The sequence below is a fragment of the Panthera uncia genome (assembly GCF_023721935.1).
Source record: "Panthera uncia isolate 11264 chromosome A1 unlocalized genomic scaffold, Puncia_PCG_1.0 HiC_scaffold_17, whole genome shotgun sequence".
In the NCBI taxonomy this organism is placed as follows: Eukaryota; Metazoa; Chordata; class Mammalia; order Carnivora; family Felidae; genus Panthera; species Panthera uncia.
In genome coordinates, this window is record NW_026057577.1 from 97020263 (window position 1) to 97043973 (window position 23711).

Genomic DNA, 23711 nt, shown 5'->3' on the forward strand with positions numbered 1-23711 from the left:
CCTCCACATGAGGAAAACAATGGGAAAGGGCCTGTAGGTCATGACCAGCACATTGAATGGATGGTACACTCCAAACATGAGCAGAATATAGACCTGACAGAGTTGATTAAAATATATCTTCAGAGCCAAGGGTGAAAATGGGTATGTGTTTGTATGTATGTGTTTATGTATGTACGTAATTTCCCATTTATTTACTTCTATAAATCCTCAAATTAATGGAAATTAAACCATGGAAACAAATTTGATGCTCTCCCTTAAATACCATTATTGAATTTCAGTCTATAAAAAACACAGTAACACAAGTTATCCATGATATAAAAGTACCATCACTTTTATTCCTACTTTGGCTTAAAAATAGACAAAAAATATGCAACTGGACTTTTCCCTAATCATTTTATTCAGCAACTTTTCAAGTGGTCTGTGATATCCAGTTAACAATTCTGGAAAATAATGTCTTTCTCAGCTTCATTTTCCAGATCACGGGTTTGACTGTGCAACTTGTTGGCAGAGTATATTATTTTTGTTTCTCCAATTAGCACTTTTCTTATTAATTTTCAAGTTAACATCACATTGTCAAATGTTAAGTATAAGGTATATACTTTTATTTACCCCAGGAGATAGAGCATTTTCATTTTGTGCATCACAATGTTTACAGGGGATATGATTTCATACCAAGTATTTCTGACTAACTTGGTCCTGATAGCTAGGGCTTTCCTACTGCTATTAATGAACAACAAGAAGATCAACATACAGCACAAGACAGGGGTCTCTCATTTTGAAGACAGTGCAGACTGTCTGTTATAGGTAACATTTATGCAAACGAAGTGTTCCAATAAATGCTCAAACTAAGCTGGGAGGACAACCTGGAAGATGATGACAATGAACACATAATAATTTTGGTTAAGTACAGGAATGGAGAAAAAGGACGAGTGTCCAAATACTTAGTATACCAAAAGGCTTTCCTATAAGGAGATAAACCATAGATTTGAATCCCCCATGACTGCTGGCAGAATATGAAATAGTGCTCTTGACCTTGTGGAGTAAGAAAGAAACCAGAAATCTGTCAGACGAATGTACAGTCAGCAAATATCAACTTCTCTCACTACTGCATGGAAAGGGACACAAAGGTGAGAGGAAGGTCTTGCATCCTTTAATTAATAATAAAGAACTTTAATTTTTACTCAACTGACCTTCAGATCTAATGCATTTTTATGGTTAATGTGATCCTATTAGTAAACATATCCTCCCATTACTAAATGTTTAGCAGCTGACTTTTCAGGCTTACTATAATAAGACACAGAATGTACATTACTTTGGCATAGGAGGGGACAGTTGCAACACACAGTACTACTGGGGCACCTGGGTGGCTCAGTTGGTTAAGTGACCAACTTCAGTTCAGGTCATGATCTCACGGTCTGTGAGTTCAAGACCCACGTCAGGCTCTGTGCTGACAGTTCAGAGTCTGGAGCCTGCTTCAGATTCTGTGTCTCCCATTCTCTCTGTCCCTCCCCAGCTCATTCTCTCTCTCTCTCTCTCTCGCTCTCTCTCTCTCTGTCTCTCTCTGTCTCTCAAAAATAAACATTAATTTAAAAAAAAAACCAGTACTACTAAAATTAAGTGATAACATATGGACATATGAAATATAAGTTACTAAGATGCAGGATACTGAGCCACAATTTGGAGAAAACATGATCTGGAAATACATAATATAATTACGCAATGAATAATTTATATTAGAAATTTCTAAACTTCTTTTTATTTTCTAAGTGAAGGCTGATAATGGACCCCACCTCATTTCTTCTGCCTCATTTTGCCGTTCAAGACTGAGCCAACTGATACTCACACCCATCGTTCAGTCCCATACAGTAAATGACTGGACTGGACTGTTCCAGTCTTGACTGGAACAAAGCATACATCAGAAGTTGAGGCAACACTATCAGGAGGATTTCAAAATCAAATCTCATCCATCAGGCCCAGGACTTGAGCTCTCTTAAGTTCATTTCAGGCAAATCAAATATTTTTGGATCTTAACTTTTGCTAAAGTTTCAACAGCAAGATTTAACTCATTCATTTCCTGAAATCTCTCCATACTGTGTCCCACTTTTATAAACTAGCTTTCTGGAAACATGGAAGGATGTAAACAAACCTAGGCTCTGAATCTACTCTCTACCCCAGAGGAGGATGTAGCCTTGCCATTACTGTTTGTTTGTTTATTTGTTTGTTTGTTTGTCTTTAAAGAATGATGTACTGAAACAGACCCAAGCTGGCCCCTGATTTTGTTAAATTTTCAGAAATTTCATGAAATTTTTCTTGAACAAAGCCATCATTAATAATTGAGCTATATAAATGTACAATAAAGTTGATTCTATGAAAAACAAAGATAGTAAATACTCAAAACTTCGCACTTCTGTATTAGTGTCTGAGACTGGCCATAACAAATTACCACAAAGTTACCATAATTTCTGGAGGCTAGCAGCCTAAAGTCAAGTTATTCTCATGCTCACTGTGAAAGTTCAGGGGAAGACTCCTTCCTTGCTTTTTTCTAAATTCTAGTGGCCATTGGTAACTTGTGTTCCTTGGTTTGTGGGTGCATAAGTAGTCTCTGCCTCCATCATCACAGGGCCTTCTTCTCTGTGTTCCCTCTATGTCTTCATGTTTGTCTCTCCTCATAGGAACATGAGTCATCAGATTTTAGGGCCCATCCTAATTTAGCATGGCCTTGTTTTAAATGCAAACACCCTACTTCCAAAAAAGGGTACATCCATAGGAACCAGGGATTTTAGAACTTCAACATATCTTTCCTTGGGGACACAATTCAACCCACAACTTCCTAATTACAACATTTTACTGGTATATTACTGGGCTTAAAATGTACATGTTTACTTGGTAGCATACACTATAATAAATTGGTAAACACTACAAATCAGGGCTTGATTTAACATTTCTTTACTGCAAATGTTTTCTCTACAGGGCTAGACAGTAAATACTTAAGCTTTGTACACACTATACATTCTTTGTAGCAACTATTTAACTCTGCTATTATACTGTGAAAGCAGATATAGGCAATATATGAACAAATAGGTTTGATAGTGTTACAAGCAAACTTTATTTATAAAGTAGGAAGTGGGCCAGATTTATCCTGTGGGCGATAGTTGGCTGAACCCTAACTTAGACTTAAGAAAGTAATTATAAAATATTAATAATGCAGACAAATTTCAAAGTATGTCACATCTGTGGCTATTACCTTATTAATAGCACACAAAAAACTGAGGAAATATTACCTTAGTGTTTGAAAACTAATATTCAATTCTGTAAAGAAATTGCCTACATCATTAGTGACTGAATGAAGTTCCAAAATACATGTTTTTTGTCTTACTCGTTAATGTAAGTAAGAATGAAAACCAATACTCGAGTCAGAGCTACTACATTAATCAAATGATTACAACCATTTGATAGAACAGTTAGGTAGTTATAAGTTAGTTAAAGAGTTTGGCAAAAATCAGGGGAAGAATTTTCAAGAATCAATTGGCCATGTGGAATTTACAATAATGAGTATTGCATTTTTTTTTGTTTTTGGTAAATTGGGCCCTACATATTATTAAAACTTATAATAAACTTATATAGGCATATATATGCATACCTTTTTTTTTTCTGGAGAGCCAGCTGTTAAACTTTTGCCAATATACCACTATCCAAACACCTAAGGTTTGTAAATACTCCTGCAAATGGCAGTATATATATTGGAAATGTAAGCCCTGATAGCATGGTGATGTAACTAAAAATATACAGAGAATAGAGTAGTAAAAAACTTTACTACTTCCTAAGATTGGTCATAACTATACTACTCATAGTTCCATTAGCATAAATGTACATGATTAAGAAACTAGAGCCCCATAGAAAGCTACACAAAAGAATAAATCTGCATTGCTTTACTGATTAAAATTAGGACTCCAGTTAGATTGCTTATCTCTTTCTGCAGATTTTTATAAGACATACTACACTACCCAAGAGAAATGACTTAAAGTGTAGTGACTATCTGAATCATACCTTAACTTGCGACATCTTTGGTATACAATGACTTGGACCTCTTGAAACCGGATCCTCTTTCTTTATCTGCTGTTCACTGGGTATCGATTCATTTGTATAGTTAGCCTTTGTAAGTTTCATTTCCTCTTTAAAGATTATTGACATACCACCGCACTGTCAATGCTCTGAGAATTAAAGGAGGTGAAACACAAAAAGTGCTCTTCACAAAAAATGAGCACCAAATAAATGCCTGTTACACTCATTGCTCCCACTAATTCTGCTATTAGTAATACAATTATTAATTTTTACAGTGGGTCTTAATTTTATGAGAATGCAGGTAGCCTTTGTCAGACTCCAGAGATGGATATAAATGATGTCTATAAAATAAAATATATATAACTCAATTTCTGTTCATTTTTTCCTAAAGTAATTTTTAGTGTATGAGCAAAAGGGCTGGCCCTTATCGTTTGATGGCATAAAATACCTCATGGCAGAAAATGTTTTGGTCTCAAATAATTGCATCTATGAATTCAGGCAGCTACTCCAGCTAATGCCAGTGGATGGAAATGCATGTTGAATTCTATCTAATGTCGAACACTGCATGTAAAATCAAGCCATCAACTAAGAAGTGGTTATGGCATGATCATTTCTATATTGTGTGACATGTTCCTGTTGTACTGTCAACAAACATAAACTTTAATCTCCACAAAGAGAGTTTCTGTAAACTGTATGTCACACTAATGCTTTTATTTTGCATGCCACTTTTCCCCAGAGAAATTCCTTTTACCTTGATTTCTTTAGCACAATTGTAATTCATTTTTGACTGACATGCTGACAAATCTATCCAATTTCTTTATATTATTGTACAGCCATTGATTATTTCAACATATTTTTGCTCTCTCTTTTTCCTTTTTAAAATAAATACTTTTCCTATTTTCTGCACAGATAGCTTTGAAAATATGTTCAAGTTCAAGGGGGGAAGTACATGTCCTCAATATTAGGCTTGCCATGTCTAATTTGAAATTCTGTGCCTTGACTTTGGACAGCAGATTGAAATCATTTCCTCATCACCAAAAATGTCCTTTAGAATTTAAAATCTATCAGAATCAATATAGCGTGGTTTAAAAAACTGATGTGGCCTGTCTGTCTATACATAATAAATGAGCAAAATATTGAGATAACAATGGAGTTATAAATTCAATTTTATGTCAAATTAGGCCAATCCCAAAATGGTGAAATAGGAATTGATATTTTACTAGACATTTGGATAACATGCTACTCCCTTTCTATTCCCTTCCCTAACACGCTATTCCCTTTCTCCAAATACTTTTTCCCCCTCCTGAAGTCATTCCGCACCATGTTCCTCAAGGCCACATTATAGTTCTCTGTTCATCTTGACTTCTGATTAATTTATTAGCATCGTTCTCTATACCACTTGCCTGTCTGCAGGCATTCATATTATAACCCATCAATGCTTAGCTTCCCTTCCTTTTTAAATGGGATCATAAAGAGTAGGGAGACATGGGTACTTTTAGAAATGCTTTCCATTTGGAACAATAGGTCTGTCTCTTTCTTGTTACCCTTGAAGGCAAGGACCTTAGTCACCTAAGTCTCTGCACAGTTCTATGCACATAATTTCTACAAAATGTATATTTGTTGGCTGACAAAATTAATAAAATCTCATGAAGATGTTGATTTATACTCTGGTTTCTTATGTTCTATCACACTGATTAAAAGAATGTTCTTGAGGGGCGCCTGGGTGGCGCAGTCGGTTAAGCGTCCACTTCAGCAAGGTCACGATCTCGCGGTCCGTGAGTTCGAGCCTCGCGTCAGGCTCTGGGCTGATGGCTCGGAGCCTGGAGCCTGTTTCCGATTCTGTGTCTCCCTCTCCCTCTGCCCCTCCCCCGTTCATGCTCTGTCTCTCTCTGTCCCAAAAATAAATAAAAAACGTTGAAAAAAAAATTAAAAAAAAAAAAAAGAATGTTCTTGAGAAGATCAACTTGGTTCCTATTTTACAAAGACCCTATATTTGTCCCTACATTTTCTCCTAAAATTGATTCTTTTGTTGAAGTGTTACCCATTGTGATTATAAGCCTCCATATAGGTCATCCGTAGATGATCATTTTTAATACTGAAAAAGTGAGAGCTCTTATTCAGGCCATCACTTCACCAGTGCATTAAAACTCCCACGTCAGTATTTATTTAAAATAAAATGAAAGTAAAATAATTTAAATAGCCCTTGTTTTATACACATATTAAAGTCAGGTTTGATAAAACAAAGATACTTTTATAGTAAGTCTCACAAATTAAATTTTTAAAAAATTGCCTGGATTTGACTCATTCTATTCTGGTATTTTTAAATTGAGATCATTTCTCACTTATTGTGAATTTGATATCAACTCATGAGAAAAGTGATATGCTGTCTATTACATTTATAATTTTAGAGCCCTGAAAAATAGACATATTTTCGTTGAGTTCAAAAATAAAATGGTTTATTGATTTCAACTATCCAGAGATGTTTTTGATTGTCAGGTACTCACAATTTGGTGGTAGATGTGTTGCTCCTTTTCTATGCATTTGAAATCTTAGATCAAAACTACAAAGTATCATGAAAAGGCAATAAACCACAATGGACAATTGTGCTGATGACCATTCTATGGCTGAAGAAATAAAGTATTACAGCACTAAGCTATAACTTCTAACATGATGCTTAGTTACATCTAGGCGTAACAATGTCTTTTATGTTTTTTTTTTTTCCTTGTGTGGCAGAAAGGGAAACAAATACAAACATTCTAGATTTAGTAGTCACATATGCTGCTCTCTTCCTCTTCATTTTCCCTTCCTTAATAAAACTTAAGATCAAGAGTTAAAGTTATATTAACAACTTTCTGGCAATCCAACAAATTCTAATTTTCTTTTTTACTCAGATTCCTTTAATTAAAAAAAAATAGTCATTGAATTATTAGCTCATCTTTTTGTTACTGTCATTTTGTTTTATCTTTCAGGGCTGACTTCTCTTGAAAACCAACAACTTTTAGCTAAGATGATAGAGGTACTACAAAACAGATATTTTATTTTGGCTGGAATCCACTAATGTTGCAAATTATTTTCCAAATTAGGGCATAGGTAAGCTTGCCATTCATATTTTACAATATCATAAGGTAGCATCATATTTGTTGAGTCTTTAATGTCTTATGACTCTACGGTAAACTAATGGAGATTCTCTTCTCGGAAACTGAGTGGGGAAGTCATTCCTGTAGAGTATACCATTTCCAGACAATGTTCTCTTAATTTTTTAATGTAACTATTATCGTGATTTATAATTGCATTGAACGTTCTCTGTAATATTTTTCAGTATATGTTCATTGTTATTAGGGAAATTCTTAACTCTTTGGATAGGAGCATTCATGAACCTATTTAATAATGTAATACTTTCTTGAAAAAGGGTGCAAGCCTAACTTTTTTTAATGGATCAGATTTATACCTGCAAATATTGAAAAGCCTCCTATGTCTAAATAACTCTAACTCAGAGGGGTGTCAAATTTGAGAGCAGCTTTTCATCACTTGGCTTAAGAAGAAATACAAAGTACCTATTAATTTTATATGTCATAATTTTTAACTGTTTTCTATTTTAGAATATCCACAGTTAATGTCTGCAGTGTGACTTAAAAACATTGTAAAAAGTTCAAGTTCTTTCTTTTATAATTGTAATTAGATTAAAAATTCTGCTAATTGGTGGATTCTAACAGAGTAGTCAGAAAGCCAAAATAAGTCAGTCAGAAATGACTGAGCAGAGGAGAGCAGGTCAAAATGTGTTTTCTATACTTACTGCACTGGCTTGACTTAATAGTGACTAGTAGACTTTTTTTTTTTTTTTCTTTAAATGAGAAAAATGTGTTGAAGCTGCACTGGAGCACTAGCATTTCAAAATCTTTTCTACTGAGAATTCAAGAGAAGTGGGATCACTATTGGGCTATGTCTATCGTATCTATTACCCTTGATACTGGAGGGAGGTTGCTATAAATATGTTTCAGTCTTGTATTGCGAAGCATGAGCATAGGTGAATAGTGGCGCTCCAGCATATGAGTTATATATGCCTCTTGATAATGTATTAACACAGTAATTGCAAGACAGAATTTTAATAAATTCTTCCCCTTATTCTTTATCAAATGTCTCAAAATCAGGTTTGATTATAGTCAAGTTTTGGACATCATTTCCCATTTATCCAAATAGTTAAGGAGAAAAGAACAATCTAATGCTAGGAAATACATTTACAAAAGTTAAATGTTAGTTTGGAATTAAATATTAATTTCCTTATCTTTTTAATTTATTACATACTGGAGGTATCTAATAAAAAAGTTTAATTAGAAATTACAATCTGCCTCTCTTACCAATATTTATTCAATATATACAAAATAAATTAAAAAATAACATGAAAGTCAACAATGGGGGGGAAGTCTACTGAATTACTTATAGAATAATACAAAGAAAAAGTAGAGGGATCAAACTAAATAACTGTCATTGGGCATAGAGTTGTTATAATTTGGGGGCAACATAATTATGCATTTTTTAAATGAAACATGTGAGAGTTATCCTTATGGTAATAGAAATTCAAAAGATGGGGCAATGAATCCAGGTGAACTAATCAAACACACCAATTATTAAGGAACCTTTCAGACACTAGTTTACATTCATTTTGTTATAGGAAAGTGATAACAGGGCAAACAAGTTTTTTCAAGATGTTTAGTGCTAGAAGCAATACCAGAAATTTTGATGGTTGAACACAATTTCTAATTTTACCACAAGTCAGCAATGTATTCATTTCAGCTAAGTGTGAAATAACAACACACTACTTGTGCCCACAACCTAGCAAAAAGTCATTTTGGCAAAGCAAAAATGTCTACAGGAGATGAAAAATTATCTTTTGATGAAAGAATATAAAAAAAAAATCCAGTACACAGCAGCAAGTTTTTGTTTTTGTTTTTAAAGACAGAGTGAGAATTAATCATGGAATTTTGAAAGGCAGGAGGAAGGAAAGTAGAAAGAAAGGTAGGAGGCAGGAAAGGAAAGAAAACATCAACATGAGCTATGATGTATGTCATAACTTCTGAAGGCTTAGTTACCCTCTCAAATTTGCTATGAGATTGATAGATTTGTAGGATGGGCTCTGTCTTCAGTTGCTAATTTGGGGGTCATACTAAAAAAAACTATGATATATACTAATTAGATATTTTATAAAACTGCTATGAAATTCAGAAGATAGATTAAAACACCAGGAAATTTATATTCTAGTAAACTATTAATTGTCTTTAGACAATAGGATGCAAATTTTCAGGTTCAACACATGAATTTGAACTATAAAAATATACTTAAAAAAAAACCTCTTCCTCTCATCTCTGGCCCCTAAAGTTTCTGAATTGAGATTGTCGATGCACTTAGTGTTTACTCCAGGTTAATTATGTGTGGTGGCCATGCCTCATTTTGGCATTGCATGCTACATAATTTATAATACATTACTTAATTTACAATCTGGCTAGATTGTTTTGTTCTGTAGGGAGGCTCAAATGGAACATATTTCATTATCTTAGCTCCTAGAAGAACACTGTGGAGAATGAAATGGGCTTAAATTGGCATTCCTCACATTATGCTAGGTTTCAGAAAGACAGAGTCCAGTTGCTTTTAGCTAAATCAGACAAATGGTCTTTCCAAAATCCACCAGTATAAAACCCCTGGCCTACACATAGATATCATTATATACAAAGGCTGCCTTCATTGCTGGTAAAAAAATGAACATTTTTTAGTGATGCAAATTAATAAGTCACAATCATTGCTACAAATACAGAATTAAAAAAAATTATCTGCAAAATGTCACAAGTTGAAATATTCAGGTCTAACATTCATTTCTGTATTCCTCATGTTTCAAATTCTCTCCTACATAGCATGCTTCTAGGATCTATGTCTTCTTCAGATGTTTCGTGATTTTCCTTTACAGAAACACCAAAGGGAAAAGAGAACAACCACCTGTGGCTCCCTGTATGTGGCCATGCCTTTTCTGACTCTCCTTAGTGTGTAAGTTGAGGTTTCTCCTGTGTGGGTCCCCTTAGCAGGGATTCAAAACTTTCTTCAAATTTCACCACACATGATGGTGGCTGTTGACATACATAATCTGTAAGTAGAACTGTCACATAGTAAAGGCAAGCTATGGCTTTGTGTTTTATGGGGTAAAGAGAGAGAGAGAGAAAAACACATGTATCATCTGAAGAGCTGCTTCCAGTATTCATCAGAGAAGGCCTCATTTTGCTTGGAGAACATGAATAAATGCACAGAATGATAACAATCACATCAAACTTGATATTTGGAAATAGAATATGAAACTCTGAGAACCCTAGGGCTGATGGTGAGAGGAAGGAAAAACCACTCCATATGGTTGAAAGGCCTGAAGAAAAGTGTGTGTGTGTGTGTGTGTCTATATGCACTTTTTTTTTAAGAGGGAGAAGGCACATGAGAGAGTGAAAGGAAGAGAAAAGAGGAGCAGAGAGAGAGAGAAGACAGGGGAGACTACAGAACTTTTATGGCAAGGGTGCCAACCATGAAGCCCTTTAGGGCAACAAAAAAAGTTTTTGGAGAACTTTAAAGTCTAACATGATAATAATTTGTTATGTAGGACCTAATGTGATACTTCTCTTATTAGCAACACTGTTCTAAAGATGACTGTGCTTGTATGAGTGGGCTGATTTGTGGAAATGAGTTTCATGTCTGTGTCAACATGGTAAAGAACACAGACCGAATGAAGACATATCCTGAAAACCTTGATCTTGTTGGAGATTTGCAGAAATTACATTGAGGAATTTGGTATTTCGGAGAATGTGGAATTGCAGTTAGGGTCATATCACTTCTTTCTGGCATGCAGTGTAAAGCATGCATTTCCAAGAAGTCCACCTGGCATCTGACCTATGGTGTACAATTCCTTACTTGCAGGGCTCAGTGGATTGAGTGAAATGAGGTATGGAGGAGATATAAGGGGATGATAGGGACTGAGGGGACTCTGCTGTTTCCAACTCTGCTGTTTCTGCGGCTCTTTAGTTTCACAGTATGTGGGCCATGTGAGAACATGGGCTCAGTGTTCCTAGAGTTACCTTTTGTTTTTCAAGAGAAGACCCAATTCTAAATATTTAGGTAAAATATCTACACCCTTTTTATCCAATAATGTCTTTGAGTCACACTGATGTGAGGGCTACCAGTTTGCAAACCCTGCATACATATTCGCCGAAATCTCGCTCCTTTATGAAACCAATTAATACTGGTGATGTTAGTTCTTTTTCAGCTTATAAAAATACAAACCCAAATATTCATCTATCCCCTCCCAAATGGATGGCTCACATTTAACAGTCCAAGACTGAATTCCAAATATCACATCCACATTTCATGAAGCAATGGGAAGAAACTTGACAATGTCAGAGACAGTGTGGTATTCTCTACATTGTACCTAGAACTTTCTTCTCGCCAAGGGCAAAATAATGAAGCAGCCATCTCTTGAGGAAGAATTCCATAAGCTATCACTCGATATTCCAAATATAGACCACTGGCTTAAGCTCAGTCACATGGGTAAACGTGCCTTGGAAATGTAGTCCTTTTCTGACTGCTCACTTCCATCTAAAAATTCTATTCACTTGAAATAAGAGTGGAGAATAAATTAGGAGATGTCCAGGACAAACAGACAGCCAACCTCTATTAGCTGGTGCAAGAGGGAAACTATAATATCAACACTTTCCCATCTCTGTCACATACACTAAGACTTCTCATTATAAGGAAAGCAATCTACTTGGTTAAAATGTTGATAATTTCATTCAGTCTCAGTTAACATGCTGGTGACATGACAGAGCAATGAAGTTCAAAGACACTTTTTTGAACGTGTGCAGATATTTCAAAAAATAATGTTTTGAATTGTTAATGTTTAATTTAAAAACATCTCAAAAACAGAGAAAAGCAAAATAATCAATGTTATAGACACTCAGGTCCCCACCAGCTAGATTTAACTGATATCAGCATACTGCCATATAAGTTCTCTCTTTCTTAAAACACATTTTTATAGAAAATCACAATATGCAAAGCCCATGTGGAACTGAATTATCTGAAAATGAAGGAAGGCTCAGAATTCCACCCTTTGTACAACTCCCATTATCCCCAAACCTTTAGTGTTCTGCTGAATATTGAATCGGCAAGATTTAACAAGGCACTGACAATCAAAGATACATGAGTACCATTATCAGATTTAGACTTCTGAATATACAACTAGGAAAAATTAATCTACAATACAACCATACTTTTCTTCCTTCCCTCCCTCTCTCCTTTCTTCCCTTCCCTGCCCTTTCTCTCCCCTGCTTTCTCTTTTTTTTCCATTTCTTTCTTCCTTTTTCTCTTTTCTTCCTCTTTCCTTTCAAAGGAGATCTTGGTTTTATTGTTATTTATTATACATGAAAATGCTATTTGTTCTGACTTTGTTACTCATTTACATTCTGAATAACTTCAGGAAATTTCTCAAGACATTTTGTTCTAATTCTCTACTTGAAGAAAATGATTTTTTGCATATCTATTACACACTAGAAGTGAAGTAAATCATATAAGTCATCGGTAAGAAGTCCATGGCTTTCGATTTTACATGATTATTTATAACACAACAAATGCTTTATCCTTTCATAAAGTCAAATACATTTAAACTTCATAGAAAAACAACTAAGTGGTACTAAAAAGACTAAACAGATACTAACAGAAACATGATTATGTTATAATCAACTCCAGTCTGTGACCTTCTGCACTTGGACTTCAACATGGGTCACATTTGGAAGCCTAGCTTAGTACTGCCCTGTGATTTTAAGCACTATCTATGCCATACCAGACTAACAGAGAACAAAACAAAACAAAGAAGCTACACAGAGAGATGAGACTCACAATTCTAAAATGGGAATTCATCCAGAGATTCTTTTGCCACTTTGGCCATGATACACTTAACAATGTGGAACAGTAAGATGGCTGGCATGCAGAAAGCAGGGTCTCAAAATGTCAGGGATAAGTGGCATATTTCTGTGTAGCACAGCTATAGCAAACATCTCATTTCCCCTGAAAAACTCAATTTGTCTAATTTATCTGAGACACGAGCCCCTGAGAGTTCCTGAACAAGTTTTACACAATGTATTCTTTACACTTCAAAAGTAAGAAATAAATATGATATGACTTACCCTGACCTCCCTTCCAGTAATTTCTGCCTTCATGCACTCATTTCTAAAGAAAAAAATAAAAAAAAGGCAAGAAGCACTTACCGTTAGTGTGCCTAGTAGTTATATAATTTAATCCAGAATATAATTCAGAAATTAAACTACTGAAAGGCAGCTTTGCTTTTTTATTTTTGACAAGTTGATGAAACTGTTTTTATATAAAAAAAACCTTATTGAGGTATGATTGACATACAAAATGCTATATTTGTTTAATGTGTACAACTTGATGAGTTTGAAGAGAAGCATGTACCTGTGAAGTCATCACCAAAATCTATATCATAAGCTCATCTATCACTTCTAAAGTTGCTTGTGAAAATTGTTTTAACATTTTCTATCATTAACTATCCACTTTACTTGTTATAAGCCAAAGTACATCAGTACACATCTGTTCAGGAAACCCAGATTGCTCCCTTTTTCTTTCAGAATTCATCTGTCTTTAAACTTTTTAGTTAAATGTAGCTCTCTGATCTACACTTCACTTTGGAATTAAAAAAAATTCTTTAACTACATTGGAAAGAGAATACATGAACAATTTGTCCCTTTCCTGTTATTTACTTAGGTCAACACTCCTCTCCCATTTACGCTTAGTTTTGTAATTATCTCATCTCTGAATATGTCTGCATTAATTTAGAAGAAACAATCAGGCAGTCAAATTCAATATGCATTAAGAAAAATGAGATTATGAGAATTTCACACGTTAACTATATATTCTGAATTTTCAAAATTAAGGGATGAGGTGGATACAAAAGAGAAATAATGCATAAGTGCTCAGATTGTGAAAAGTTAATTTTCAAAATTTAAGCTTTTATATTTGATAAGTGGCTTGTATTAATTTTAAATATCAAAATTAAGCAGAAAAAATGATTGCTACCTAGTGCAGTTTGATATAAGCCTGAGAAACAAGTAAAGATCAAGATTGGTTAAAAACTGGAGAGTCACCTCTTTTTCTAATTTCAATTTTATTTAAGCCAAAGTAGAGCACCCCCATGGGTCCCCACTGTTGTTGGAATACCAAGTTATGGCTGGCATAGACACACTAGCTCTTGAGCCATTGGGCGCAACTGGCAATAAAATAGTATAATAAGAAGTTGGCACAACCACGTCCTTCTATCATATGGTGACAGGGAAAAGTAATGAAACCCACAACAACAACTATACTTAAGACGAAAATGCATTTACACAAAATATTTTATTTTTTTAAGGTTTTCATTTACAGCAGCTGTTACCTGAGTGGTGCCAACAGTCCAGATCCTCACTGAGGAAAATGAGAATTCACCTCCTGTTTCTTGGGAATTTCAGTTTTCTAATCATTTTGAAATGGTGGGTGACAAGCATAGTCACCTCCCCACTCTGTAATACACCAGCAGCCCATCTTAGAAACAGGCTCTGAGGAACCGAACATCTCTACCTTCCATGGTAATGGATTTCATTTTGTACTTCCCCCACCACTCTGGCCAGGGTTCTTTTAAGGTGACTTGGCTCTGAACTTTTAGAAAGATGTGTTGTTTTACATTAACACCAGAAGCTCTATACATCAAGGAAAAAACTTCAAGTGATGGGAGCTTCAAACAGATTTCTAATCTTTACAGTCCTTCAGTACTTGTATTTTAAGAATGAAGGCATAATTTATTGGGGATGAAACCGAATTGCTCAGCTCTCTGCTAATAGGATCCTCAGGGCAAAAAGGGTATAGAAAGCATCATCATAAAAAGCAGAAAGCTTCACAATATTTTAAAATTTAAGCTAGAAACAATAAATTAATAATTATGTTTGCCATGATTATTGCCCATTAATGATAAATTGTTCTCATTGAGTAAATGGCATGATGAACTCAAGTGGCCCAGAGGATTAATAAAAGACTGCTTATATTGGCCTATGAAGCATTGGTGATTGTTTCTATTTTGTTAAGAAAGCCATCAAGCCTTTTGCAGGGACCCTCTTGTCCTTAAGCTTTTCTCTTCCTAGATTCAAGTCAATTGTGAAGATCTTTCTGTGTTTGCTACAAAACTGTAGTGGAGTCCCCATCTGGTAAAGTGAAACACTTTTTTTTTTGTAGCCCAATCATGAAGATTTATTTTTCAATCAGGCCACATAATCACAGAAATGCTTAAACACCTTATACTGTCATTGTGGAGGGACGGAACAGCATTCTACAAAAGAATCATCACTGAAGCAATGGAGAGCCATCTGCCTAATTAGCCAGTGACGAAGATCGCCTTTGGTAAGCACAATATTAAAACTGTTTTCGGTTCTTCAAAGTGTGCTGTCCCGTCATCTTCCCTTGAAAATAATGAAAGGGAAGATACAATAACAGAGCACTAAAGTGGATGACATGTAGCAAGGGCTCCAGGCAAGCATTGTGTTTCCTCCTGTGAAAAGTACCACCATTTATTATCACTCATTAAAATTTAATTTCATATGCCATCTTTAAAAGGTCATTTTTTAAATTGGAATTTTGTAGGCAACGTTACTGACTGGTTAACTACTGTGAAAAAACAAACCTTCATAGATTTATTGTTTTAAGCTATTATTAAAGAGGCACCTTAAAAAAAAAAAACAAATTATTTCCCTCTCACAGACAAGATTATTCCACTTTCTCAGTAATTTCGTTTACATAGTATTTTCAGTTGGTTTTTGCACTAGAAGCACCTTGGAAACCTAATTAGCAAAGAACAATCATTAGCATCTAAAAGGTTTAAACCTATAACTTAAATATGACAAATTTAAACCAAGACGAAGATGGTTAAGATAGAAAAAGCACTAAAATGGAAAGTGGAGTTTAACATGTCCTTTATTTGCATTTACTGCAATTAAAATCTATTTTTCTTCTACTGGACTTTATTTTATTACAGACTATGATTATTTTGACTCCTGATATAAAATGGTTTTATGTAGTTGTAAAGTTGTAATAAGTGTTAATATGTATAATACCAATATAAGATAATATCTTTATTCTCCAAAAGGAAAGCATAACAAGTTTTTATGGAGCACCAACAACTGCAAACATGTATATACATTTTATTATTTAACCCTGTAAGAACACATCAGGATAGGCACTGGGCCCATTTTGGAGTCAAGGAAACTGATACACAGGAAAGATAAGTGGCATGCTAAAACCACACAAGACAGTGGTAGAATGGGAAAATTGGAATACTAATCCAGGTTTCCCTGATTCCAATGGATTTCCTATAACCTAGGCTATCGCCTGAATAAATAGATAGTATGTCTACCTGCAACAGAACAGGGGTCAGCAAACTTGCCTTGAAGAGTGTAACAGTAAATATATTCTGCTTTGTAGGGCATATGATCTCTTTAAAACTTTTTTTTTTTTAACTTTTTTTATTTATTTTTGAGACAGAGAGAGACAGAGCATGAACGGGGGAGGGGCAGAGAGAGAGGGCGACACAGAATCGGAAGAAGGCTCCAGGCTCTGAGCCATCAGCCCAGAACCCGACGCCGGGCTCGAACCCACGGTCCGTGGGATCGTGACCTGAGCTGAAGTCGGACACTTAACCGACTGAGCCACCCAGGCGCCCCTTTTTTTTTTTTAAACTTTTTTTTTTTGATCTCTTTAACAACTATTCAGTGTCGCTGTTGCAGCATGAAGCAACTTTAGACAAATAATAAAGAAATGAGCTAGCTATATTCCAATAAAACTTTATTAATGCTTATGTATTTATTTTTGAGAGAGAGAATGTGTGTGCACACCAGCAGGGAAGGGAGAGAGAAAGAGGAAGAGAGAGAGAATCCCAAGCAGGCTCATGCTCTCAGCACAGAGCCCTACATGGGGGTTGATCTCACAAATGGTGAGACCATGACCAGAGCTGTAATCAAGAGCCAGACCCTCAACCTATTGAGCCGCCCAGGCACGTCTCCAATAAAACATGATGTACAAAACTGGTGAGTGAGCCAAATTTAGTCACAGTTTTCCCTGTACTTGAATGTAAACTATGTGAAGACATACACTGTATTTTGTTCAACATTATGTAATACAATATACAAAAAAAGTAATGATTAATTAATGATGATGTTTAAAATAATGCTAGCTAATAATTGTATGGAGTTTGTTATGTGTTAGTCACTTCTGCATGTAATAACTCATTATATAAATTAGTTACTGTTTTTACCCATTTCAGGAGATAAAGAAACTGAGAAATGATTAATTTATTTGTCACAGCAACTCAGCAAGTAAATGGGGGATCTGAGGTTCAGACTATAAAAGTCCAAAATACACAATAAGTTAGTTAAATGAATAAATGATTAAATGAATGAATAAAGGAAAGATTGAATGAATCAATATATACAGTTAGTCCTGGGTATTTTAAGACAGAATCATTTATCTTGCTCATCCACACACTATCTCTCTTCCAAAATGTCTAAGTTACAAAGCCAAATTTGAGACTGAGTGACAGAGAGAGAGAGAGAGAAAGAGAAAAAAAAGGAAATGGAAATCTGCTATTGGGTATATGTTTCTTTATCTGAATTAAACTAGTTGTCTCACTCTTAAATAAGAATAAACTTTATAAGTAGGTAGGGATTTTTAGTTTTAACTGGAAAGTCCATGTTTTCCATGAAGGAATGAAGAGAAGTAAAAAATAAAGGAAAGAAGACGGAAAGGATAAAGAGAGAAAAGGACAGAGTTAGGAATCAATCTGAGAGAAGTAGCAAAAGGAGATGGAAACTAGAAAAAAAATATCTAGTAAGAAGAATACTTGTAAGGAATACCTTTTATTCAACAGATATTTACTAAGGGCCTAATATGTATTAGGCTCTGAGTTGCACCCTGGTTGATATAATCATTTAAAAAAGAAAGGAACACTATCAAGGATACTGCACTCATAAGGGTTACAGTATATTAAGGAGATAACATGAAATAACATTCATAGAAAAGCAGAATTATGACTCAAGGTAACTGCTACAAAGAATTGCATAAATGCTCTGAGAGCATACCAGTGGGATTGAGGGGTCTGGGAAGGTCTCTGAGCAAAGGACATTTAAATTAAGAGTGGTAGATCAGGGGCACCTGGGTGTCTCAGTTCGTTAAGTGTTTGACTCTCGGTTTTGGCTCAGGTCATGATCTTTCTGTTTGTGAGTTACAGCCCCATGTTGAGCCCTGTCCTGACAGTGAGGAGCCTGCTTGGGATTCTCTCTGTCCCTCTCTGTGCCCCTCCCCCACTCATGCTATCTCTTTCTCTCTCTGTGTCTCTCTCTTTCTCTCTCTCTGTCTCTCTCAAATAAATAAACAAACTTAAAAAAAAAAAAAAGACCTGCAGATAAATAGGAATTCTCTGTAATAAAGAGTGGGGAGAACAGCATTTCAGGAAGATGACTAAAAGGGGTAAAGTTTCAGAGACAACAATGATGATGAATCAGACAAGGGAATGAACAGTGTAGCTGAGGATGCATGGATAGGGTGGAGATAGATGTTGGCATGAATTTGTGGGTCAGTTATAGCAGACGAGAGAGAGAAAACATCAGATGTTGAAGTGAGAAGGTGAGAATTCAGGAGTAGAATTTTGGACATTTCAAGTTAGAGATACCTGAGAGCTATTCAAGTAGAGTTCCCAAGAAGACAATGAATCCATAAACCTATCTGTTAGATGAGAGGCATGGATGCATGATAGGAAGTAGTGAATATTAGCATTTGAATCATATGTGTGTAAGATCACTCAGGGAAAGACAGTAGAGGAAGAAGAGTAGAACTTTAATGTTTAGGAGAGAGACAAAGACAGTACCTTGTAAAGGAGACTGAAAAGGAGTGTTCAGGGAGGAAGGCACAAAGCCACAGAATGTCAGTAGTTTGGAAGCCAAAAGAAAAGAACCTTCAAGAAGGAAGCACATCAATTGTGTGAAATGTAGTGAGTGGTTAAGTAAGGTGGGGACTGAGAAGTGTTCTTTCGATTTCGAACATGGATATTACTGATGTCCTTAGCAAGGCTGTTTGTGAGTCATGGGTATAAAATAAGACAAGAGTAGTAAGGTAATTATGACAGTAAAAGTGTGACAGCCTTTATAGACAACCTTTTTTAAAAGCTTCATGGCAGATTAGAACAAACAGTATCTGGAGAGGAATGAAAAGACAGGAGTGGTGTCTTAATTATTCATGTTTGAATGCTGATCAGAGTATTCAGTAAGAAGGAGAGGTGAGAAAAGAGGAATAAGAGTGGCTCTGTGGAAAGATGCAAAGGAAAAGAAAGCAAAAGCAAAGTACATTTGAGAAAGTAACAGCATGAGACTTAAAAAAAAAAAAAGAACAAGTGAGTAAAACTGAGAATGGACAGGGGCACCTGGGTGGATCAGTCGGTTGAGCAGCCGACTTCGGCTCAGGTCATGATCTCGCGGTCCGTGAGTTCGAGCCCCGCGTCGGGCTCTGTGCTGACAGTTCAGAGCCTGGAGCCTGCTTCCGATTCTGTGTCTCCCTCTCTCTCTGACCCTCCCCCGTTCATGCTCTGTCTCTCTCTGTCTCAAAAATAAAATAAACGTTTAAAAAAAAAAAAAAAACCTTAGAATGGACAGGGAAATCTAAAATCCAAATACCTCATGGCTTACCCTCCAAGAGATTCTCCAGGAAGCCTACAAGTTGGTACCACATGATAATTTAAGAGTAGTATAGATTACACACTCTCACTTTCTCCCACTACTTATGGGTGCAGTCAATTAAGCTTAGCAACATTACACAGTAGTAGCAGAGCTATTGCGTTTCCCATCCTGTGGGGCTGTCAGTGCGTAGAGTCATTTTCCAACTGTCAGGGCAGAGGATTCGGTCTCTGGATAGTGATTACAATCCTTTGAATGTTTATGTAGAAACTCTTACTACCCAGAAGAGAAACTATTACAACAAGCGCTATCAGCAAATGATACACTGCTTCCTTTTGCATTCCTAACACAAGCATGACTAAGTTACCAAATAAATCAGAGAAGCATAGATATTCCCTAGGAATTATTTTCTTGAATTTAAATAGTAATTGATTGGTAGGGACCAGGTCTCTACTTCTATCTTTTTTTTTGTTTGTTTAATTTTAATCAAATTAAGGCTTTAATCAAAGCCCTGGGTTTTACTATTTACTAATTTATTCAAAAAATTATAAAGCACTTACTATTTATCAAAAAACTAGAAATAGTGAAATGAACAAGATTGCTCCAGCTTTCATGGAGCTTATGCCCTAGTGAAGGAGACAGGGTTTATATTTATTTTGTAGCTGTATTTTGTTGTTGTTGTTGTTGTCGTTGCAGATGATTTGAAACAGCAATATTGAGACTTGAGAGGAAGACAGAGTAAATACTCTTAATCTAATTTTAAAGGTAAGCTGAAAGGACTTGGGGAAGATATTAAAAAAGATAATGGCAAAGCATAATGGTTCTCAAGGTGTGGTCCCCCACCAGCATCAACTAGGTACTTGCTAGAAATACAAATTTGTTGGCCCCAATCCAGACTTGGTAAATAGAAAACAGACAAGCAAACAACTCTGGGGTAGGGGCTAACGATCTGTTTACCAAAATCTCCAGGTATCTCTGAGACACACTCAAGAATGGGAAACACTGTGTAAGAGAAAGATACTGAATTGAATTAAAAGACTGGGCTTTGAGTAACATGACTTTGGGAAGATTACTTAACTATTTGCCCTCAATTTTCTAGAAATAAATCCTATCTTGCTTGTGGCTATAAATAAATCTATGCCAGGGGTCATAAACACAAGTCTCTCCAGAGATCGAGCAGGCAGCAGAGTGAATGAAGATGGACAAACATAAGAGAAAACAATAGCATAAGTAAGCTGATAAATAGCATCTAGGTGTTAGGAGAAAAGAGTAGTAGGAACTGTATCAAACTTGTATAAACAAAACTCTTTTAGAAAAATTTCTCAAGAAAATAGAAACCCAAATTTGGATGTGTACATAGTAAATTATTAAATATGAACAAACACCATAATTTAAAATTCTATGTGTGTAAAAAATAAAATAGAAACGGATGGATGCAGGGAGGCAGAAAGAACAAGAGAGACAGGGAAAAAGAGGTTGATTTTGAGGCTGGAGGGCTAAATATTGTGTGAAGACTATCAGAATGAACTATGCTATGTTTTAGAGGTCCACACAAGAAAAGCAATATCTCTCGGGGCGAAGGTAAGAAAGGTAAGGGTTGTGTGGGAAAAGGATTGATTAGATGGCAAGATATAAACAGTAGACTTCCATAATGGACTCCTGTCATGATGATCTTGATCAAGGTCATATAGCTGGTAATTAGTGGAATCATATGTCTGACTGTCAATTAAGATATCCAATTAAGACTGTGAAGAAATGGTAGACAGTCGAAGTTTCAGTGCTCTTGAATTGACCTGCTTGGTCCCAAGTGTCAAAGAGACAGAGTTGACCAGGTAAGGCCAGGTCTGGAACTCTGGTTAAAAGAGAGGTTTCACAATTTAACCGGGCAAATGTTACATATTAAAATGACAAGGGACATTTTAAATACTGGATAAATACAATATACAGGTATAGGAAGATAAGATTAAAAAGAAGGAAATGTGCTTATTGTAAATCTAGGTAAGAGGACAGTATTTAATCAGGAAGGCAAAATTAACTAGCAAAAAAGGCCCAATGAAGTCCAGGGTCATTTCTTCTTGCCCTTTAAAAATATACAGCCTAATAACTTTCTTCTTTGGCCAACCAAGACAATAAGCGCCAGTAAGTGAAGAAGGGAGACACACAGGCAATTCTCATCCTTCTCCTAGGAAGTGGACAAGATAACAGACAAAATCATGGCTATAACCCTCTACTTCTTTTTTTAGTGGAAACATAACAATATGACAGAGAATACGGAGAACTTTAAGGGGATCTTTTACTATGAGAACTTGAATTCTCAATTGGAATATAAATGAGTTCTTGAAGACTACTTAGGAAGCTCCCATAAACAATATCTCCAATGAAATAAATGCCTTGTTTAAGAGCAAGAAAGAGTGTGTTCCTTTCCATTTACCTCCCTAAAACACAAACTATACAATGACACGAGATACAGTTCAAAGCAAAATTGGCAAATCTGCAAATACCACCTACTTACACATGCTTCAAGATATCATTACCTGTGTCAATTGTAACAAATTTTATAAACATTATTACACAATGAACTCAACCAAGATAAGAATGACCACTTTTCTGAAAGAAAGGTTTATTAGTAGGGAAAATTTTTTTATATCCAGTTAAGGTTCTGTTCTATTCTACTTGACTTATTTCATAGCCTTATTTAGGGTACAGATAGGAGGAGACAGTTTCTACTAAAATAACTCCCCATGACTGTGTTTTAAATCATATCTCAATTACAGGTTACCATCAGCAGGCATCATGTGGGGAATGCCTCAGTGAATTTGCAAAGGTCCTTTTTCCTTGGTACATCTTCCATTTTTCTCTGTAGGAGGCAGACTTCTGCTTATACTTCAAGATCCAGCACAAGTACACCTGTTCTGTGGAGCCTTTCTGGACTACTAGTGACAAAGCTGATTGCTTTCTTCCAGCTTCCATAGTGGTCTGTTTTGATATTTTTTCATCATTATAACTTATTTATAGGGGTATCTTCTTTAGACTATGAGTTTCTCAACAGTTGTGCCCTTGCCCCATCAATCTCCTAATCTTTGGTATGTATCAGAACATCTGGCCTGTAAAATACTCACTAAATAAGCACAGATTTGAAAGAATGAGTAGATGCATGCATGAAAGTAGGATATGAAAGGCAGTATCCATTTCATAAGGTCAAGGCCATCTTCCCTATGTCATGTGAATGATTTGGGCAGGTGGTAGTAATTTCCAATTGAGCTTTTTAGCTCATGGACCAGTCTACATTAGGTATATCCCAAATCGCTAAAATTCCCATGGTTTATGTATGCAAAGAGAAACAGAGACAGGAAGTGTGTGAATTATTTCTACATAATAATGGAAAAGCAGTCAAGTCAGAAGATTCATTCTGCTTCCTAGTATGCCTTGGATTTCTACAATCATAATCAGATTTTTCAGAAACAAATATGATAGCTTTTTTATTATTTATTTTTTTAAGTTTTTTTTTTTTTTTTTTTTTTTTTATTTTAAGAGAGACAGAGACAGTGTGAATGGGGGAGGGACAGAGAGAGAGGAGAGAGAAAATCTCAAGTAGGCCCCACACTGCCAGCATAGAGCCTGATGAGGGGCTTGAACCCAGGAAGCTGTGAAATCACGACCTGAGCTGAAACCAAGAGTTGGACACTTAACTGACTGAGCCACTCAGGTGCCTCTTTATGTATGTATGTATGTGTGTATTTTTCACAGCTTTTAAAAAAATGATCCTATGAATTCTAGCCCTTAAATTTGTATCTGCTTTTCCACTAGGAGTACAAGAACAGATTTAATGTATTCTTGTCCTGAGAAGTAAGGAAAGTGATGGGATACTATGGTCTT

The 23711-nt window shown here is 35.6% G+C and overlaps 1 long non-coding RNA gene across 1 annotated transcript in view; it reads right to left on the reverse strand.

The window, feature by feature from the left end:
- The window catches only part of LOC125934448 (uncharacterized), a 391501-nt gene that overhangs the window by 340580 nt on the left and 27210 nt on the right, over window positions 1-23711 (reverse strand). The window contains exon 2 of the long non-coding RNA XR_007461403.1: window positions 13263-13305. This is a non-coding gene — a long non-coding RNA (uncharacterized LOC125934448). The remainder of the gene's footprint in view (window positions 1-13262; window positions 13306-23711) is intronic.